Source organism: Protopterus annectens, chromosome 14.part0 (assembly GCF_019279795.1).
Source record: "Protopterus annectens isolate FY-2018-M chromosome 14.part0, PAN1.0, whole genome shotgun sequence".
Lineage (NCBI taxonomy): Eukaryota > Metazoa > Chordata > Ceratodontiformes > Protopteridae > Protopterus > Protopterus annectens.
Window position 1 is genome coordinate 470,774,418 of NC_056748.1, and position 10,442 is coordinate 470,784,859.

Below are 10,442 nucleotides of genomic sequence, written 5' to 3' on the forward strand. Positions count from 1 at the left end.
GGTGGAAAGGAGGTGGTTATGTCCCTTTGAGTTCCAGTCCCAATTATAATGGATTAGCATGGGTAAGTAATTGTGAATTAAGCTAGGTAATTAACAGTTTGGCAAAAAACTACTCATTTGTGGCTGCAGAGTAGGTGGTGCAACAAGGCAAATGAATACAGGATCAGAAAATTAGGTGTACTACCCAGTTTGTAGGCCAGTTCAGAAAACCATAAGGACTGTAGTATCCTTGCATAATATTGCTGTAACACCAAGTTGGCATGTTTTAAGGCAGATCGGTACAGGAATGATAATCTCCCTGAGAAGTTCTGGCAGAGTTCCCCCACTACATGCCTGTAAGAAGTTAGGGATGTGGTTATGTTTTTGTAGTGTGCTGTGCAGCATAGATACGCACACATAAACATATACATATATACAGTTATGTATTATTTCATCTAAGGTAGGTTAGACTGAAAGAAAAGCAATAGGTACAAATGACTGAAAGTACATTTGGATGAAAAGCTGTTTCATTGACAACATTCTACACAACATATATGCCATAAAAGCTTTTTTGTAGGGGGAAAGCCTCTAACACCCAAGAGGAAGATTCCACCCTCATATCCCCTTAATTATACATTCAAATGTCATGGTCATGCACCCGTGAAGAAAAGAAAATATGCCACACACAGTGAATAAGTGCTCACACGCAAACACAAACATCCACACATCTGAGGTTAATCCACATAAAATCTTTTAAATTACAGCACTAACAACTCCCATAATCACAAAAAATACAAAAACTGTCATCTGTAAGCATCTATAGTTTTCCAGCAAAATGTTTTTTCAGTCATTCCCTCAAAACATGCAGTTGTTAATGATTAGCATAACATTTTCAGCTAACTTATATTGCATGCGATAGTCTGTGTTAAAGGGTTATCAATATTTGCTGCTATTAAGATAAAAATTAAAAAAACATCAATACTGCTCATGTAATTGTTTTTTTCATTATCCACCAGTGAAAGTTGTTTTGCAGTTAGTAGCATGTCAGAAAGACTAAAGCTTTGCTTGGTCAATGATAAAAAGTCTTTCGGCTTTTCACGGCTAGGGGTCACCACAGCAGAACTCCGGTCTGCTCAAGATTGGCAGTGGATTTTACGGTGCCAAGTTGCCAGCGCGATGCCCAACCTTTAACAAAGGCACACCCATTCACGCTCGCACCTACCTGCATGTCTTTAGCGTCACTTGACCGCCGGGAGGACATGCAGACTCCACACAGAAGACGCTCCAGCCAAGAATCGAATGGGAGAAACTGTTGCTGTGTGGCGACAATGCTAACCACTGCACCACTGCGGTCAATGATGTTGGTGTATATGAGTCACAGAATTCATGTTTTTGATTAATACAGGCTTGTGTTTGTTTTAATCAAAGTTAAGAATTGCCTTGTATTACAGTTTTTGGTGTTTTTGTCAATTATGGACTAGGTGATAGAGTGCTGGTTGTACTGTGCAAAGTGCTTCCACTTCCATCATCGTCTTCCTTTAATTGTTGATATAATATAATATTTAGTAGTTGTTGACCTTTAGTAGCATACAGCTTAAGTGCCAATACCCTTAAGTGATAGTGCATTTTTCACAGATTACTTGAACAGAATTGCTATTTAGTTTAACTGTTTCCCTTCAAAGGATCTGTGGGAAAATGCACTCTCAAATGCAACTGTTTGTATCCTCTGCATTTTGTCAAAATCAAGTAATAAATCTAAAACTGTTTTTATTAAAAAAGGATAAACAGCAAAATTGTTCAAGACGACACCTTTAGGGTGGTACAAGCCATTAAATTCTAAGTCTTAAATGACATTTTCTAGATCACAACAAATGCAGCAGATGTTCATATTTGAAATGTTTTATTAGCAACTTAATAATATGAATAACCACAATCTACCACTTCTTCTCCACCAAACACCACAAAAATGGAAAAAATAGACCTCCGCTGGCTATACCATAAAGGGCTGCCCTCCAAACAAATCCATACCAATGTAGAGAATGATTTCCAAACAATAATAAGGTAGTACAGTTGCACAATTCCACCAACGTATGGACCCAACTCACAGGTAATCAATAAAATATATTTAATAGACACTCAAAAAATGACACAACTACATAGACGAAACTGGGATTGAGCGCGCTTTCATCTAAAACATATAGACTTCATCAGAATCCATTGCTTAAAGTGAACAGTTGCCTTAAATACGTTATAGGATAATGGATTAATTGAATAATTGCATAATTGCATAATTGTTACAAAAAGTAACTACAATGAAATCTGGCACTAACCACATTCTCTCTAGTACCAGAATATTAACACATAACTAAACTTCTTTTGTTCAAAAATTGAAAAATAAAATATTACCAAGTAAATAATACATTACCAATAAATATATACAAATAATTTAATACATACTTTTGTTGTATAAATATTGAATAAATATAAATATAAACTAAAATATGAACTAAAATATACTGTGCAATGAATAAAAATCTGTAAACAATATAGGACACATATGCGCCAAACCAAAGGTGCTTCATGAAGTTACTAATAAAAATACAAATCTGACCCTATACAAAACCTCATAATGTAATGTCACTAAATGCAGATGTATACATGTATATAAGTCACTAAATATATCAAAAATAGTAGGAACCCCAGTTAAAAATCTTAATTTTATATTTTTTATATAAATACATGTAAACAAGAATAGATGAATAATATATAAATTATCTAATCTATAAATATATAAATAAATATATATATAAATATGTATATTAATATATAAATACAAATTCCTATTAAAATAAAATAAAATAAAATAAAAATGTTGTTGCTAAGAAGTCATAAACCATACAATGGTCTTTAAAAGAAAAAACTTCATACTTGTATTATTTCCTTTTGGGGTTATTTGCTAGAAGTTTCAGTGCAGGTTTAATTGAGAGGTGATCGTTCATCCTCCTATGGTCACAAACATTCAACCTAAGCTGCCAAATTAACTCTCTGTATTCCAGCAGGGATTCCCAATCACCTCCCCTATCCCCCCTCTTAACCTCTTCAAGAACCCAAAACTTGATGTTGGCATTCACACATGTGATAGTGTGTCTAAATAGTGCATTATTGTCATTCCTCTTGTTTATGTCCCTTATGTGTTCATAAATATGTTGTCTCAACTTGCGTTCAGTTTTTCCGACGTAATAAGTCTCACAGGTCAAACAATAGGCCAAATAGACCACACCCTGGGTATAGCAGGTGTAATAACCATTACTTCTCAATTTTAAACCTATACCCCTCAAAAAAAGTTCCTTTTCCCCTGTGACAAAAAAACACTGTGCACACCTACCACATTTGTGTGTCCCCACCTTTTGTTGCGTTCCACTCATATTTAAAGGATTTTTCCTCTCAAATAGTTTTTTAAAATTAGTATTTTTTCTATAACCAAATCTCAAGGGTTGTTGAAATATAGAACAATACTTGCTCATTCTAGAGAAGATTTTCCAAACCTCATTAATCCCCTTCTGTATCCAACCTACCCCTTTATAATGTGTAAGTGTTAAACGGGGTATGTCACAACCCTCCATGGCATTGGTCTTGGTTTTCCTAAAATTAATCCCTACTGTACTGGTATTCATGTTATTAATCAAGAGTGGGGGATATTGAATATTCCGTTTTCTTAGGACTTCTCTCTTAACATTCTTAATAAGTCCTAGTGGATATCCTCTTTCCATAAACAAGTTTTGTATAACTTCCATTTCTTCCAAACAAACATCATTCCCACTAGTCATATGTGAAGCCCTGATCATTTGACCCTGGATAATGTTCCTTCTTAGGTACAAGGGATGGTCAATCTCAAAGTGCACATATGAATTTGAGAAACACTTTTTTCTGAAAATCCTGGATTCATATTGCTTGTCAATTTTATTTTTTGTAATTGTTACATCAAGATAGTTGACCTGATCGGGGTTATGTTGAAACGTGAACTGTAAAAAAGTGGTTGTCGTATGCAAATACTGGATAAATTCTTCAATTTGTGCTACAGTACCATTCCAAACAATAAAAATATCGTCCAGAAACTGGAAATATTTTATAACATATTCCCAAAATACTGATTTGAAGACATATTCCAACTCCCAAAAAAGCATAATAATGTTCGCATATATAGGGGCACAAGAGGACCCCATTGCTACCCCACCAATCTGATGATAAATATCTCCTTGGAAGTAAATAAAATTATTTTTCAAAACCAACTCCATGTTTTCTAATACCAGTCTAAACTCTGCATTGTTTAAAAAATTAAATTCAATTAACATATGCTCAAACCAACTTAAACCAATGTCATGCGGTATTACTGAAAATAAATCTTTAACATCAATTGTAATAAAACTATTATTGTCATGGTATGGAACAGTATTAAATTTAGCTAAAAAGTCCCAAGAATCAATAAGTATATGATAATAGTCATGATAAAAGTACTTTAACTTGGTATCTATGTAAATAGCTAAAGTCTGCGTCTTGGAACACTGAGATGTCACAATGGGTCTTAAGGGGGGGTTATTTATTATTTATTTATTTTATTATTATTTTACATTTGTTGACCGGGCTAGTCCAGCTGGATCAATGTCCATTTTCAGTGGAGGCCCGGGGAGAAAAGCTCCACAGATTAAAGCATGGTTATAGAAATACATGTAAAATAAACACTTATGATACAGGCAATGAGCAAAAATACAAAGATATTAGTTCAGGTCAGGTAATGCAAATCTAACAAAAAACAAATAATACCAACTATGTAATACCAATTATGTAATTAAAACAAAAACATTTTTTTTTTTTGGACATCTTTATGTATTTTTGGCATGCCAAAGATCTCAGGAATGGCTGGTTTGGGTACTTTAAGAAAATTGTACAAATCCACATCTATAAGTCCTTGTAAAAGATTGTCGTCCAAACAAAGGTCAATTTTCTTATAACAAATGTTCATTTCATTCCTGGATGCAATCTTATACCTTTCACCTTTGTTTAAAATCTCCAGCATTCTCCTTGTATAGTCCCAGTGGTCCATTAGGATCACCCCTCCCCCTTTATCGGGCTTCATAATTCTTATTTTATCATTACCCTGTAACATCTTCAAAATATTAGTTTCTTCCACTGTCAGGTTACTATATTCCTTGAGTCCATCCTTCACCTTAAAGCCTTCCCTAACCATATTCAATACATATGTCTCAAAATTAAAAATATCATGTTGTAAGGGGGGGGTTGAATACACTCCTCCTTTTAAGCACATCTTCCACCTTTACTTCCTCTTTTTTGGACATGAATTTCAAATGTAACTTCCTTGTAAATAATTTTATATCAAGTAAAACCTCATCAATTTTTGTTTTTTTAATTGGTATAAATGAAAACCCTTTTGTAAAAAGACCAAAAAAAAAACGGTTGTAACTTCTAATTCGGTAAAATTGTATATATAAAAGTTGTTTTCAACACATACTTTACACGCACTTGGGTTGATATATTCACCCCTACTAACATCCCTTTGTCCAAAAAAATCAATGTCATAATTTACATCTCCATTATGAATAATGTCTACACTAGGTATAGAACTATAAACATCAACATTATCAATAGGGGGTATTCCATTATTGTCTAATTCACAACCTATCTGTAATTGTTTCCCCCGTTTCCTCGGGCAATGGTTCCCTGTTGCCTCTGCATAAGAAAAAGGGCGATTCTGATTCCTTAATCTTCCGGACCTCCGTGGGCCCTCTCCCCCTTCCCCTAAAGGGTCAAAATGATCCACCTCACCATTGCCTACGAAATCAACATGGTCATCATTTGAATTAGTATAAACTGGGGCTATTTCCAAAAACTGTGCCCTGTATTTTTTAGGGGGTTCAAAATTTAGCCCTCTTCCACCAGTCTCACTGGCAGAAGAAAAATTATTGTCATTAAAAAACCTTTTCCTATAATGTTTACTTGGGTCTATATAAGCCCTACCTTCTTTGTAATCACGCAAATCACGTTCAGTTTTCCCAACTTTCTTTTATAGTTTTTGGACACATTTAAATCAACATCATGAAGCACTTTACAGTAAATATTTTTATATTCATGCACAGTAAAAAACAAATCATTACTAATATCATGTTGCAATTTATCTATTCTTTTCTTACTATCCTCTAAAATATCTGAGTTACTACGTATCATAGCCTTTAAAATTGAAATGCCACAGTCATTAAGTATGTCCGATATAGTTTTAAACAATTCCAAATTCCCCCGTATGTTATTGGGGTACTTGTTCAGTCTAAGTCCCTTAGGTACAATATTACGCTCCACACATTGTGTGAGGTACCAATTCTCTAGACATAAATTCCTGTATTTGTTTAGTTCAAATTCGAGAAGCTTACATTTGTCCTTGTAGCAGCTATTATCCTTAGATACTTTCTCCGTTTCTTCCACAGTTGTTGAAAAAGATTTGTCGAGCCATTCGGTGAATGGTATATTGCTATATGCATCCAAAGCAACATTTCCTTTCCTAGGAACAGTTGTGTTAGACAGTCTTTCACGAGTGGGATTACCAGTCTGTTCACCATTAACGCTACTAGGAGCACAGCCGTCACCGTCGGTTGTGGATCGGGACGTCATCACCGGTCTCCGAAACACTTCCGGATTTCCCTGCGCACATGGAATGGACTCACCCGAGCCCACCGAGTTACCTAAATCAACTGTACCTTGTGAATGATTGTGTATAAGCCTAAGAAGTTGGCTTAATAATGAATTTTCATTCTCCATGGGGGATCCCTCGTATCGCTAGCGGTTATACAAATAACCACAATCCACCACTTCTCCACCAAACACCATGAAAATGGAAAAATAGACCTCTGCTGGCTATACCATAAAGGGGTGCCCTCCAAACAAATCCAAACCAATGTAGAGAATGATTTCCAAACGATAATAAGGTAGTACAGTTGCACAATTCCACCAACGTATGGACCCAACGCACAGGTAATCAATAAAATATATTTAATAGACACTCAAAAAATTACACAACTACATAGACGAAACTGGGATTGAGTGCGCTTTCATCTAAAACATATAGACTTCATCAGAATCCATTGCTTAAAGTGAACAGTTGCCTTAAATACGTTATAGGATAATGGATTAATTGAATAATTGCACAATTGTTACAAAAAGTAACTACAATGAAATCTGGCACTAACCACATTCTCTCTAGTACCAGAATATTAACACATAACTAAACTTCTTTTGTTCAAAAAGAGGAGTGTATTCAACCCCCCCTTACAACATGATATTTTTAATTTTGAGACATATGTATTGAATATGGTTAGGGAAGGCTTTAAGGTGAAGGATGGACTCAAGGAATATAGTAACCTGACAGTGGAAGAAACTAATATTTTGAAGATGTTACAGGGTAATGATAAAATAAGAATTATGAAGCCCGATAAAGGGGGAGGGGTGGTCCTAATGGACCACTGGGACTATACAAGGAGAATGCTGGAGATTTTAAACAAAGGTGAAAGGTATCAGATTGCATCCAGGAATGAAATGAACATTTGTTATAAGAAAATTGACCTTTGTTTGGACGACAATCTTTTACAAGGACTTATAGATGTGGATTTGTACAATTTTCTTAAAGTACCCAAACCAGTCATTCCTGAGATCTTTGGCATTCCAAAAATACATAAAGATGTCCAAAACCCCCCCTTAAGACCCATTGTGACATCTCAGTGTTCCAAGATGCAGACTTTAGCTATTTACGTAGATACTAAGTTAAAGTACTTTTATCATGACTATTATCATATACTTATTGATTCTTGGGACTTTTTAGCTAAATTTAATACCGTTCCATACCATGACAATAATAGTTTTATTACAATTGATGTTAAAGATTTATTTTCAGTAATACCGCATGACAATGGTTTAAGTTGGTTTGAGCATATGTTAATTGAATTTAATTTTTTAAACAATGCAGAGTTTAGACTGGTATTAGAAAACATGGAGTTGGTTTTGAAAAATAATTGTATTTACTTCCAAGGAGATATTTATCATCAGATTGGTGGGGTAGCAATGGGGTCCTCTTGTGCCCCTATATATGCGAACATTATTATTCTTTTTTGGGAGTTGGAATATGTCTTCAAATCAGTATTTTGGGAATATGTTATAAAATATTTCCGGTTTCTGGACGATATTTTTATTGTTTGGAATGGTACTGTAGCACAAATTGAAGAATTTATCCAGTATTTGCATACGACAACCACTTTTTTACAGTTCACGTTTCAACATAACCCCGATCAGGTCAACTATCTTGATGTAACAATTACAAAAAATAAAATTGACAAGCAATATGAATCCAGGATTTTCAGAAAAAAGTGTTTCTCAAATTCATATGTACACTTTGAGAGTGACCATCCCTTGTACCTAAGAAGGAAAATTATCAAGGGTCAAATGATCAGGGCTTCACGTATGACTAGTGGGAATGATGTTTGTTTGGAAGAAATGGAAGTTATACAAAACTTGTTTATGGAAAGAGGATATCCACTAGGACTTATTAAGAATGTTAAGAGAGAAGTCCTAAGAAAACGGAATATTCAATATTCCCCACTCTTGATTAATAACATGAATACCAGTACAGCAGGGATTAATTTTAGGAAAACCAAGACCAATGCCATGGAGGGTTGTGACATACCCCGTTTAACACTTACATATTATAAAGGGGTAGGTTGGATACAGAAGGGGATTAACGAGGTTTGGAAAATCTTTTCTAGAATGAGCAAGTATTGTTCTATATTTAAACAACCCTTGAGATTTGGTTATAGAAAAAAATACTAATTTTAAAAAACTATTTGAGAGGAAAAATCCTTTAAATATGAGTGCAATGCAATAAAAGGTGGGGACACACAAATGTGGTAGGTGTGCGCAGTGTTTTTTTGTCGCAGGGGAAAAGGAACTTTTTTTGAGGGGTATAGGTTTAAAATTGAGAAGTAATGGTTATTACACCTGCTATACCCAGGGTGTGGTCTATTTGGCCTATTGTTTGACCTGTGAGACTTATTACGTCGGAAAAACTGAATGCAAGTTGAGACAACGTATTTATGAACACATAAGGGACATAAACAAGAGGAATGACAATAATGCACTATTTAGACACACTATCACATGTGTGAATGCCAACATCAAGTTTTGGGTTCTTGAAGAGGTTAAGAGGGGGGATAGGGGAGGTGATTGGGAATCCCTGCTGGAATACAGAGAGTTAATTTGGCAGCTTAGGTTGGATATTTGTGGCCATAGGGGGATGAACGATCACCTCTCAATTAAACCTGCACTGAAACTTCTAGCAAATAACCCCAAAAGGAAATAATACAAGTATGAAGTTTTTTTCTTTTAAAGACCATTGTATGGTTTATGACTTCTTAGCAACAACATTTTTATTTTATTTTATTTTATTTTAATAGGAATTTGTATTTATATATTTATATATTAATATACATATTTATATATATATTTATAGATTAGATAATTTATATATTACTCATCTATTCTTGTTTACATGTATTTATATAAAAAATATAAAATTAAGATTTTTAACTGGAGTTCCTACTATTTTTGATATATTTAGTGACATTACATTATGAGGTTTTATATAGGGTCAGATTTGTATTTTTATTAGTAACTTCATGAAGCACCTTTGGTTTGGAGCATATGTGTCCTATATTGTTTACAGATTTTTATTCATTGCACAGTATATTTTAGTTTATATTTATATTTATTATTCAATATTTATACAACAAAAGTATGTATTAAATTATTTGTATATATTTATTGGTAATGTATTATTTACTTGGTAATATTTTATTTTTCAATTTTTGAACAAAAGTTTAGTTATGTGTTAATATTTTGGTACTAGAGAGAATGTGGTTAGTGCCAGATTTCATTGTAGTTACTTTTTGTAACAATTATGCAATTATGCAATTATTCAATTAATCCATTATCCTATAACATATTTAAGGCAACTGTTCACTTTAAGCAATGGATTCTGATGAAGTCTATATGTTTTAGATGAAAGCTCGCTCAATCCCAGTTTCGTCTATGTAGTTGTGTCATTTTTTGAGTGTCTATTAAATATATTTTATTGATTACCTGTGCATTGGGTCCATACGTTGGTGGAATTGTGCAACTGTACTACCTTATTATCGTTTGGAAATCATTCTCTACATTGGTTTGGATTTGTTTGGAGGGCAGCCCTTTATGGTATAGCCAGCGGAGGTCTATTTTTTCAACTTAATATGTCAATAGCTACTCAAACTATGCACATACTTTCAGCAGAAGAAATTTTGTTGTTCAATACTGTGCTTTCATACGAGGCCAGGCAATTCAGTCTGGCTGCTTTGTTGCTGAAATATTTACAAAAC